Here is a 12,109-nt window from a genome sequence, read left to right on the forward strand (position 1 = left end):
CTGAGAGTTTTATGAGTTTAGGACAAAGAGTTTCTAGCCAGTCTCACCCAACCCTCCTCCTTTTTCGACTGCATCCCTCCCCCTTCTCCCTTCCTCCATCTCTCTCTCCCCCCCCTTTCTTGTCCTCCAAAACCAATTCCCCACAGCACCCACTTTTGTAATAATATATTTTTTAAAAACCCCAGCAGGCAGGGTCGACAATACTTTGGAGCGCAATCGAAGCGTTCGCCCCCCCCCAGTGCAATTTAACACACACTCTGGGGGAAAATGGGGTGGGGGGGCGAGAGAGAGGGGACGGCATCTCACACAAAGCAGGAGAAGGGGGCAGGTCCGGCCTCGTGTGCACTCGCAAGAAAAGTTTGCAGAGAGGCACACACAAAGCTCCCTGCAGCTGCCATTCACACACAGAGAGAGAGCTTTTTACTACTGGGGGGGGGGGGTGAATCCACAGACAGGCAGACCTCCCCCCCCCAAAAAAATGAGTTTAATTCAGCAGGCAAGACACCTCTTTTGCATGCAAACAGCTGCTGTCTGGGACCCCTCCAAAATAAAAAATAAAAATAATTGCAAGTGCCACCATTGTGGTATTACAGTTCAGCCCAGAGAGATAAATGTGATCTTTCCTAATTTTGCAAGCTACACACAGAGTTGCTAAATCGGAGGATTTACGGCGCAAACCTTGCTGGTGTCCGAAAGATCAGCACATATACAGAAATACCATAAATATGTCTTTCCACGTTTAAAACCCAGGAGTGTGGGCCTGTGGTGTAGGGGAAACGGCGACTCCATTAATATTACGTCGTAATTTCACATGCACACAGAAATATAAATATATCTTCCGACAGCAACTTGTGCAAAACAAGCGTCCAGGTTGTCTGCATAGACAAGGCAGAATGAAATGTATTTTTGGAAGAGTTTTGGATTCCCTGGTTAAGACACAGACTAGCAGGAGGGACGGGAAATTTGCACACACAATGGGACTTCAGACAAAACTTAGGATGGTGTTGTGTGTGTTTGTTTGTGTGTGTGTTTGGGAGACAGAGGAAGGCAAACTGATGTCCACAAACAGGCCAAATCAACCAAGACAATTGTTTCAGACAAGCAAACACGTGCAAACAAACCCGAAAAAACATCAAGCGGCCTTTTAAGAAAACCACCAATGGCCCAAACTTCCCTGAAGTCATTTATTTTTGTCCAAAAAGCTCGGCCTTATTCGGGGAGCTCCTTCGTGAAATTAAGGATTGTTTTGGGCCAAAAGAGCAATATGTTCTATGGCTTCATTTTGCTAACAATAAGGGGAGTTGTGGGGTTGGGGGGGGAGGCAGAGAATAAAATCTGTGGTGGAAAAAGGGGTATTAAATTTGGGGAGCCTGTCTGGGAAAGGCTGGCTTGTGTACAAGGTGGGAACCTGTAAAAGAGGAATAATCTGCCCATGTGGTAGAGGCCTACCTGGAAAAAAACCCAAACTCAAGCCATTCCTAATTCTTATTTACTGGATCTTTCAGGGTCAGCGGGCAGGCGTGGGATGGTGCACAGTGGCCGGCAGAAATTATGGGACGTCGAGCAGGAGAATAAAAAAATGGGGGATTAAAACGGGAGAGATTATGATGTAACTGTATACATTACTTGCCCGAAAGCACCAGCCACTAGCAGAAAGTCCGGATAGGCAGAAGTGTATATTCGAAGGGACTGTTAAAAAAACTCTCTGGAAGACAAACTCTGGATCACGACCACTTTTGGGAACAACTCTCTGGTTGCCCCAAACTTCCCCATCAAGCCATTTGCACAGGTAAATTTGTGGGGGAAAGTTTGAGGCCAGAGAACTGTACAATTGTACAGTTTGATATAATCTGATACAGTTGGATATACCGTAGGTGGTTGTTAATGGGGTGAATTGGGTGAGAAATTTGGGGTGTCCCGTCCCCCCCACATACACCTCAAGGAAAAATAAACTCCTGGAATTCAAAAGCTGCTAGTGTAACCGGTTCAAAAAATATAAGACGACAACAACAACAACACAACACAGACAGACAGAGCCAACAAACACAATGTGGCCTGATTCTATTCCTCAAGTCCACGAGGCAGGAAAATGGGGAGGCTGGACCCCCCCCCACAAAAAACAGAACTTTCAAATAGTTCTAGATACAGTAGCAGCCCCCCAAAAGAACATTTAACTGGGAGGTGGAAAGAAGTCAGGGAGACCCCCTCTCTCTCGCCCCCCCTTCCTTTGCTTCCACTAACTTCCCGCCCCATAAAGTTTAACACCACTTCCGGGGGGGGGGGAGAAGAGAGAGAGAGAGAGAGAGAGAGAGAGAGAGAGAGAGAGAGAGAAAGGGCAAGAGAGGGGGGGAAGGAATCCCTCACCATTTAAAAAATAAAAAATAAATAAATTGTAGGGGGGGCGGCGATAGGGATGCGGGGTGAGGGTGGGGGTGGGGAGAGGGAGGGAGCCCCCGAGGAAAGTCTCGCAGAAACGGCCAAGTTAAGTTTCCACCCCGGTGGGGTCTTTAAGTCTGACCTGAGCGCGCGTCCCCCCCCCCCACAAAATAGTTCCGAGGAGGAGGGGGAGGAGTCAAAAGTGAACATTCCCCCCCTCAAATTAAAAGTAGCAGCCCTTCCCCCCCTCCAGCTTACCTGCTCAGTTTGTGTCGAAATATGGGGGGCGCGGGTGGGGTGGGGGGCGTCCGCGTCACATCCACGGCTGGCTCGCGTTGATCCCCGGGGCGCAGCCGGGTGCGCGCGCCCCGGTCCCTCTCCTAAACCTTCCTATTGTTCTCCCGGCGGCGGCTGTGGCAAGGCTTGGCGGAGGCGGCGTTTCCAAACCCCCCCTTCCCTCCCCACCTCTCTCTCTCTTTAAAATAACAATGTAATAATAATTTAAAAAAAGAGAGATACAGAGAAGCGAAGGGAAATGGCTACAATGTAGCCCCAAAAAATATAAGCAAAACAGGGAAGGGAGCAAGGAAAGGAATTAAAAAGAGAGAGGAGGGAAGGAAAGGACGGAAGGAAGGAAGGAAGGGGAAAGAGATTAAAAGGAGGAGAGAGGACGGGAAGGTTCGGGTTCCGCGCGCGCCCGTCCCGGCGCCCGGATGGCCGCGCCGAGCGTTCGATCGGATGTTTGGCCCGCGCCGAACGTTCGATCGGATGTGCCGAGCGTTCGATCGGATGTGCCGAGCGTTCGATCGGATGTGCCGAGCGTTCGATCGGATGTGCCGAGCGTTCGATCCCTTTGATGTGCCCTCGCCGACGTTCCACTCGCTTCCCGGCGGCCGCGGGGGAGGGAAGGAAGGAAGGAGGGAAGGAGGGAGGGAAGGGGGGGTGGGAAGGAAAGTAAAAGTGCCTCTCCTGGGTTTTTTCCCCCCTCCCCTCTTTTCTTTCCTCTCTTTTTTCCTTCCCCCCTTTCCTCTCTCTCTCTCTCTTTCCTCTCCCCTCCTTTCCCCCCTCTTTCTTTCTTTCTTTCTTTCCTCCGGCTCCCCCCTTTCTTTTTAGGGTTTGATCCGCTGGCTCATTCGTTGCAAGCCTTTTTGCTTCGCTTCTTTCTCTCGCTCTCCGTGGGTTTCTGTTGCTCTGCCCCCCCTCCCTCCCTCCCCCGCGGCTCGCTCGCTGGGGCAGGCAAAGGCGGACGGGCGCCCCCTTCTCCTCCTGTGCTTACACACGCATCCACACACACACACACACGCGCGTCAAGGCCTGCCTTCCCCGACGTATCCTTCCGCCGCATCAACCACCATTACGACCAGCTGCACAAGTTTGAAAAAAATAAATAAATTGGGGAATAAATAAATAAATAAATGGACGGGGTGGGGAGGGGAGGGAGGGAAGGAAGGAGTTGGGATGGCTGGTTCTGCCCACGGGGCTCCGTCCCTCCCGCCCGCCGCCCCCTCCCCTCGCCATTTCCCAAATACTTAGCAAGAGAGTGGGGAGAAATTCGGATTTTCAGCATTGTGATTTAAAAGGGGCTATCTCCCCAGAATAGGGTCTCTAGCAGGGAGCGCAAGCTTTTTCTTCCCCTTTAAGAAAAAAAAACACACACTCTCCCCCCCCCGCAGCAGATCCAAATGTATTTATTTTAATTTTTTTTAGGTGTGCGGGGGCCCATGGAAGAGATGGAAGCGGTCGATTAAATGGCTGCCCTCGTGTGTGGGGTTTTTTTTTTTGTTTTTAAAGGGGACGCAGGGCTGAGGGCCGTTGGTCCGACGCTCGCCCCCCCTGATGCCAAAGCACACTTGCAACTCTTCTTCCATAGGCAAATGGAGGGGGCGGGCAAAGGGTTCAAATAAACTCCCCCCCTCCAGTTTAATAGAAGATCCAGCAATTTTAAGGCTCTCCCCATATTAAGAACTATATATATCTATTCCTCCATGCTCTAAATTGAGAGGGAGGGGTGAGAGTAACGCCCCCCCCCCCGATTTTAACCTTCACACTTCAGGGTCAAAGGCCACCCGCTCCCCATGGCAGCCCCAAAGTAGTTCTGGAAGCCCCCAACTTTAGGTAGTTTCCCCTCCCTCACAACACATACACAAACCACACAAAATAGCCCCCATTACGCAGACCTATGGGTACCTCCTGTTTCCACCCTAAAACTCTAGGGCACCCCATCAGATCAGGGGTCCCCAAAACTGCACAGAACTGGCAGAGGTTGAGTTAGGGTTCTTTGGGAACCCCACAAAGCAGAATCTCTCAGACACCCCTCGGGTCTGCCTGCTCCTGTGTTCTGCACTCCCTGATCCCCACTCCTTGTGCTCCCCAGGGCCCCCCAAAAGTGGACTTGGGCATTTAGTGGTGACTCACAGGGCCCCACAGAACAGATCTCCCATTGCAATGTTCCTGCCATCCCTGAAACCCACATAGCAAGGCCTCTAACATTTCTCTGATGAAATTAAGGCGTCCTATTCCATCCCCTCCAACATTTATCTTGTGAAAATTATTGTTGTTGTTTAGTCATGTCCGCCTCTTCGTGACCCCCTGGACCAGAGCACGCCAGGCCCTCCTGTCTTCCACTGCCTCCCGCAGCTTGGTCAAACTCATGCTGGTCGCTTCAAGAACACTATCCAACCATCTCGTCCTCTGTTGTCCCCTTCTCCTTGTGCCCTCCATCTTTCCCAACATCAGGGTCTTTTCCAGGGAGACTTCTCTTCTCCTGAGGTGACCAAAGTATTGGAGCCACTACTGGGAAAACCATAGCTTTTACTATACGGACCTTTGTTGGCAAGGTCCTGTGAAAATAGGGACGTCCTATTCCTTCCCCTCCAACGTTTCTCCCCTAAAATAGGGACGTTCTATTCCAAAACAACTACTATTTGCCAGGTGGTGATGGGACGTTTGCCAGAGAGCATGGCATTAAAGTGGATCCTGGGCTCTGAAGAGGTTTGGTCTTTCAAGGGCTCCGTAGCTATGCATCTGCTTTGTGGATATGTGGATAATTCAATCCCACTCTTTGAAGCCCTGGGTGGAAAACCAGACAGCAATAAAGGATCAATGAAGGCCTCGCAGACGGAAAACCCAACAGAGTTGCTAGAGATGGGCAATGCCGCGGTCCAAATAGGGAAACTGAGGAGGGACGGAAACCAACATTTCTCCCCTGAAAATAGGGACATCCTATTCCATCCCCTCCAACGTTTCTCCCGTGAAAATAGGGACGTCCTATTCCATCCCCTCCAATGTTTCTCCCACGAAAAGAGGGACGTCTAAGGAAAAGTGGGACATTCTGGGATAAAATCAGAAACCAGGTGGTTGGAGAAACCCAGTTTAATGGGCGAGGTATGATTGATAAAATTATTATTAATATCGTGGAACAAGGCACCCCTGAGACCTGCGGGTATAGGACAGTATATAAATTCAATCAATCAATCCATAAAATAAAATACTCAAGAGTAGGCCCACTGGAATTAAGGTATGACTTTGTTCTATGGCCCTCAATTTAGGTTTCGGAACTTAGGTCTACGACTAAACCTTCAAAAGACTTTTCTGATTATCAGAGTTGTTCCATCCATAGCTGCCAACAAAGGTCCGTATAGTTCAAGCTCTGGTTTTCCCGGTAGTGATGTATGGAAGTGAGAGCTGGACCATCAAGAAGGCTGATGGCCGAAGAATGGATGCTTTTGAATTCTGGTGCTGGAGGAGACCCTTGAGAGTCCCATGGACTGCAAGAAGATCCAACCTCTCCATTCTGAAGGAAATCAGCCCTGAGTGCTCACTGGAAGGACAGATCCTGAAGCTGAGGCTCCAAGACTTTGGCCACCTTATGAGAAGACTCTCTTCTTAGGAGAAGAGAAGACTCCCTGGAAAAGACCCTGATGTTGGGAAAGAGGGAGGGCACAAGGAGAAGGGGACGACAGAGGACGAGATGGTGGGACAGTGTTCTCGAAGCGACCAGCATGAGTTTGACCAAACTGCGGGAGGCAGTGGAAGACAGGAGGGCCTGGCGTGCTCCAGTCCAGGGGGCCACGAAGAGGCGGACATGACTAAACAACTAAACAACATCATCCATAGCTCAGTTGGTAGAGCATGAGACTTATCAATCTCTGGGTTGTTCGTTCGAGTTCCCCCAAAATTCCTGCATTGCAAGGAGTTGGACTAAATTGACCCAACTCAACAATTCTATTGTGGGTTTTTTTGTGGGGTGTGTTATTGAGTTGTTTGGTTTTTATTTGTATGTATTTTGTGGTTTTATATTATGATTTTATCCTGTGAACTGCCCTCAGACCTGCGGGTATAGGACAGTATATTATTATTATTATTATTATTATTATTATTATTATTATTATCTCTTCAACAGTGGAATGGTCTGTAGGTGGCAGACTCTCCTTCACTGGAAGTCTTTTAGCAGAAGTTGGGTGGCCACCTGCCATGGGATTCTTTAGCTGGGATTCCTTCATTGCGAGTGGGTTGGGCTAGATGACCGCTGGGGTCCCCATTTCCAACACCACCTTTCTACGATTCTTCAAATTCCAGCGGTTCTACTGGATTGCAACCCAATAGGAATATAATACGTAATAAAAGTCAGATCAACAGAATCGGTTGCTTTCTTGCTCTCTTTTTAAAATTAAAATTATTGTGCATTCTTTAAAATTCACGTATACCGAAAAGGAAAAAAAGAATATATAGAAGCAGAAAGAAATAAAAGGGGGAACAATATTTGTCAAATGCGCAAAATTATTTAAGGGCTACAAACCATCATTTGAATAACCTATACACAAAATTTCCAAAAATATGTCAAAGAAATAAAAGGAAAAAGGAAAAAAATTGTCAAATGCACAACATTATTTAAGGGCTACAAACCATAGTTTGAATAACCTATACACAAAATTTTAAAAAATATGTAAAAGAAATAAAAAGAAAAAGAAAAAATATTTGTCAAATGCACAACATTATTTAGGGACTACAAACCATCATTTGAATAACCTACACACAAAATTAAAAAAAAAATATGTAAAAGAAATAAAAGGAAAAAGGAAAAAAAAATTTGTCAAATGCACAACTTTATTTAAGGACTGCAAACCATCATTTGGATAACCTATACACAAAATTTAAAGGAATTTTTTTTAAAAAAAAATTGCGGGGTAGGGGTTAGGAGAGAAAAGCCCGCAAAAAAAAAAGGCAAAACAAAATAGTAAAAAAAATAATAAAAAAAAATACATTGGGGGTGTGGCTCCTGAGAGTGGGCGGAGCGAGGAGGAGCCACGCTAGAAGGTGGAGAAATAGGGACTACTTTTCCTCCGGCGGAGGGACACGAGCGAGGAGGAGGTGCGCGACGCGGCCAGAGCAGCAGCAGCAGCAGCAGCGTGACGAAATGGGAGCACCGGAGAGAGAGAGAGATGGAATGATAAGGCCGCGGGGCAGGGTCCAATGGGAGGGCGCGGCGGCTCGGAGTAGCGTGAGCGCCGGCCAATGGGAGAGGCCCTCCCTGCCCTCCGCCCCTCCCCTCGGCCTGCCAGCCCTTCTTCGCCCACTGAGCAAGGGGGAGGGGCCCCGCGGGCAGCTGCCGCGATTCTTCGTTTGGCGTGCGCCGCCCGCGCCGCCTTCGCCGCCTCGGGCGTCAATTGGTTTAGCGCTCCCTCGCCTCCCAATATCCAATATATATATATTTATTATTCTACTTTAATATCCTGCAAGAAGGCAGGTTGTAGCATGTGAAAGCAGCCCTGTTTAGGGAAGCTTTTAATGTTTGACAGACCACTGTATTTTAATACTTTGTTGGAATACTTTGGGGAAACCCAGCCTGATGGGCAGGGTGTAAATAAAATATTATTATTATTATTATCATCACCATCATTTATTGGAAAAATGCAGAAGAGCTAGGGGTGAACCAATGGAGGGAAAAATAGGGAAAATATTATAATCTTAGAAAGGGTTTAAGGTCAGTGAGAAAAGAGGAGGATTGGTTTGGGAAGATATTGAAATATTTGGGTAGGTTTGAAGAATCTGGGACAATTAAAATGTTAAAAGTTAAATCAACCTTGCAAAGGGAGGAGTGTTAAGGTTTATAGAATTGTACATATGGTTGATTTGAATATGTTATTATTGATTATGTATACCCAATGTATCAACCACTTGGGGTTTTCACTGTTTGTGTTTTGGTTGTTGGTAGAATAATAATAATAAAATAATATCCTGCAAGAATGTAATCTATGCCTTGGACTTCAAGAAACGTATCTTCTGAATGTGCCAGAGTGTATCTTTTTTCATTGTATCTTTCTCATTGACTTCCAGAACAAATCTTTGGTCTAAATGCTGTATCTGTTTCCTGAATGTATCTAAATGTATCTTTTATCTAAATGTAATTTCCCCCTCCACTCTCATCCCCTAGAGAATGTACCTTAATGTAACAATCACTTCTTTCAAATGTATTTGATTGATTCAGCAGTAAACGCAACTTTGGATTTGCTGAAAGTCTGCAACTTTTGATGATTTGCAACGGGGGTGCAAATTTTAATGGCCTTGCTAACAAGAATGAATAAATAGGAATGAATGGGGAGGCTTGTGGGAATTAAACGCGTATGCATTTACCTCCCCTGTGGTTTCTGCTTCAAACAAGTCGGAATTTGAATTTTTGTTGTTGCTGTTTAGTCGTTTAGTCGTGTCCCCCTCTTTGTGACCCCCTGGACCAGAGCACGCCAGGCCCTCCTGTCTTCCGCTGCCTCCCGCAGTTTGGTCAAACTCATGCTGGTCGCTTCGAGAACACTGTCCCACCATCTTGTCCTCTGTCATCCCCTTCTCCTTGTGCCCTCCATCTTTCCCAGCATCAGGGTCTTTTCCAGGGAGTCTTCTCTTCTCCTGAGGTGGCCAAAGTCTTGGAGCCTCAGCTTCAGGATCTGTCCTTCCAGTGAGCACTCAGGGCTGATTTCCTTCAGAATGGAGAGGTTTGAACTTCTTGCAGTCCATGGGACTCTCAAGAGCACCAGAATTCAATTCTTCAGCGATCAGCCTTCTTGATGGTCCAGCTCTCACTTCCATACATCACTACTGGGAAAACCATAGCTGGTTCCCCCCAAATTCAGCAGGAAAATGCAACTAGATTTGCTCTTTGCGAATGGCAGAAAGTCCGCAAATTTTGAAGATTTGCAATGGGCTGTGTGTGGATAATTTCGATGGCAACCGTTACGTAAGGGAAGACCTGTTGGGATCAATAGCCTTCACAGAGCCGCAGAGCTGGAAGGGCGAACTAGTCCCAACCCGGAACTCGAATCCATGACCCTGAGCTTAGTAGAGTCAGCTGTCTTTGTGGATAGATTTCTACGGGTCTGCTCTTGAGTTTGACTGCAGACAGAATGCAGGCCTAAAATTCTACTTTTCCCAAAATGGCTTTTTTGAAAACAAAAATTAGCATATATTTTTTGCTTATTCAGTATTCACCTACTTAAATATAATTTATAGGAGTGGGTGTTGCTTGGATTTCTGCTTTCTATTTATTTAAACATTTTATTGGTGGTTTTTAAAACTACTTTAAAATAAGAAGGGGATAGGACTGAACTGATTCCCAATGTGATGCTTACAAAATGGGTGCATAACAACCACAACAACGATATTATTATATATATGCTTCCCATCTGACTGGGTGCAATCTGGCTGGCTCCCAACTGAATATTAAATAATGATATATAAAGTGCAAATAGAAGGGGAAGAAATGGAGGCAGTGAGAGATTCTACTTTCTTGGGCTCCATGATCACTGCAGATGGTGACAGCAGCCACAAAATTAAAAGACACCTGTTTCTTGGGAGAAAAGCAATGACAAACCTAGACAGCATCTCAAAAAGCAGAGACATCACCTTGCCAACAAAGGTCCGTATAGTAAAAGCTCTGGTTTTCCCAGTAGTGATGTATGGAAGTGAGAGCTGGACCATAAAGAAGGCTGATCGCTGAAAAATTGATGCTTTTGAATTCTGGTGCTGCAGGAGACTCTTGAGAGTCCCATGGACTGCAAGAAGATCCAACCTCTCCATTCGCAAGGAAATCAGCCCTGAGTGCTCACTGGAAGGACAGATCCTGAAGCTGAGGCTCCAAGACTTTGGCCACCTCATGAGAAGAGAAGACTCCCTGGAAAAGACCCTGATGTTGGGAAAGATGGAGGGCACAAGGAGAAGGAGACGACAGAGGACGAGATGGTGGACAGAGGACTACTAATATGAGTTTGACCAAACTGCGGGAGGCAGTGGAAGACAGGAGGGCCTGGCGCGCTCTGGTCCAGGGGGCCACGAAGAGGCGGACACGACTAAACAACAATTTTGATGGGAGAAATGTTGGAGGGTATGGAGTTATGTGACCCCGAGCCAAGGAGATAAGTCACTATACAGCCTTTAGAAGACACCTGAAGGCAGCCCTGGAATAGGGGAGGTTTTGGACATTTAATGTTTTATTATATATGTTGTAAGCCTCCTGGAGTATCTGGCGCAACTCAGGGCACTGCCTGAAAGCCTCAGACAGGGCAATATCCTGTACCTGTCTACTCTGTGGGCCTTCGTCCCGGCTTAGTATGCTCAGCACTGCATCTTTTGAATTCCTGTTTCGTTATTTAATTTAACTTTCCAGCCCTACCCGTTCCTTTCCTACGGGAGGCCCCCAGTGACAAACAAAAAACCAATCCGTCTGGCAGTTTGGGGAGGTGATTCATAGACCAGTGGTGGGGAGAAAAGAATGAAAGAAAGGAGGAGTGGAAGGGGTGGGGGTGGAGTGCAGAATCACTTCGGAGGAAAATATAGGGGGAGGGGAGAAGGCCAGAGTTGGGTTTGTTAAAGTTGTAGTAACATCCTGACCCCACCGACCAAATAAACTCTCTCGCACCCAGACTTTGCGCTTCATTCCAGAGTCAAGAAATTTCTCCCAGCCTTCGTTTATATTATTAGGGCATTGGGAAGTTCCTCAGAAGTTCCTCAGCTGCCATTGAAAGGAAAGCCCCCCCAAAGCTGTGCCACAGTTTTCTCGTTTTTTCAAAGTTTGGAAACCTCTTAACTCGTTTAGGGTTTCTCAAAGTCCTGCTGGAGGAGTGGGGTGCCAAGTGGCGTTCATGTCCCCAAAAATTGAGCTCTGGGGAGCGTGGAGGTGGAAGAATGACCTCAATGCTTCGGAGTGAGTCGCCGCGATCCGGAAAGAGATCGGGGACTCAAAAGGAGAAGCGACGGGGAACCTCCTCCCGGAGCTGGCGGTTCTGTAACATTCCCCCATGCTGAGGGCAGCTGAACGACATGCTCGCACCTGTCGCAGAGACGGAAGGGAATAGTCTCTCCCCCCTGCAGAGACTCATTCAGAGACACCGCAGGCAGCCTCCTCTGAACGGCGATCCTGCAGAGTCTCTGCAGTGGGAGGGACTGAAAACGATCCAATCAGCTCTGATGGAGGAGCCGACGAGAATTGAGAACCAGCATAGTTCAAGTTTATTGGGAAAGAGGGATCTATGCCCTTCTTAGTAATAGGAGCAATATTTGGAGCAGGGAAAAATACTGTATTTTTCTGCCTATAAGATGCCCCCATGTATAAGGTAAAGGGACCCCCTGACCATTAGGTCCAGTCGCGGCCGACTCTGGGGTTGCGGTGCTCATCTCGCTTTACTGGCCAAGGGAGCCGGCGTACAGCTTCCGGGTCATGTGGCCAGCAGGACTAAGCCGCTTCTGG

At 47.5% G+C, this 12,109-nt stretch overlaps 1 protein-coding gene and 1 long non-coding RNA gene across 10 annotated transcripts in view; one reads left to right on the forward strand and one right to left on the reverse strand.

Moving 5' to 3' along the window:
- The window catches only part of TCF3 (transcription factor 3), a 90,443-nt gene extending 87,638 nt beyond the window's left edge, over positions 1-2,805 (reverse strand). For 3 of the 9 annotated variants that reach the window (XM_081895562.1, XM_081895561.1, XM_081895559.1), the window contains exon 1: positions 2,635-2,805. The gene's annotated coding sequence lies outside the window, so the exon portion shown is untranslated. The remainder of the gene's footprint in view (positions 1-2,634) is intronic. The other 6 variants (XM_081895557.1, XM_081895556.1, XM_081895563.1 and 3 more) reach the window with 5 other exon arrangements.
- Positions 2,806-2,928: 123 nt separating this feature from the next.
- Positions 2,929-3,770, forward strand: LOC309361020. The gene is made up of 2 exons (XR_014164301.1): positions 2,929-3,104; positions 3,155-3,770. It is a non-coding gene; the product is annotated as an uncharacterized lncRNA (long non-coding RNA).
- Positions 3,771-12,109: the final 8,339 nt, after the last annotated feature.

The sequence above is a fragment of the Podarcis melisellensis genome (genome assembly GCF_964234715.1).
Source record: "Podarcis melisellensis genome assembly, chromosome: 18".
NCBI classification, from domain to species: Eukaryota; Metazoa; Chordata; class Lepidosauria; order Squamata; family Lacertidae; genus Podarcis; species Podarcis melisellensis.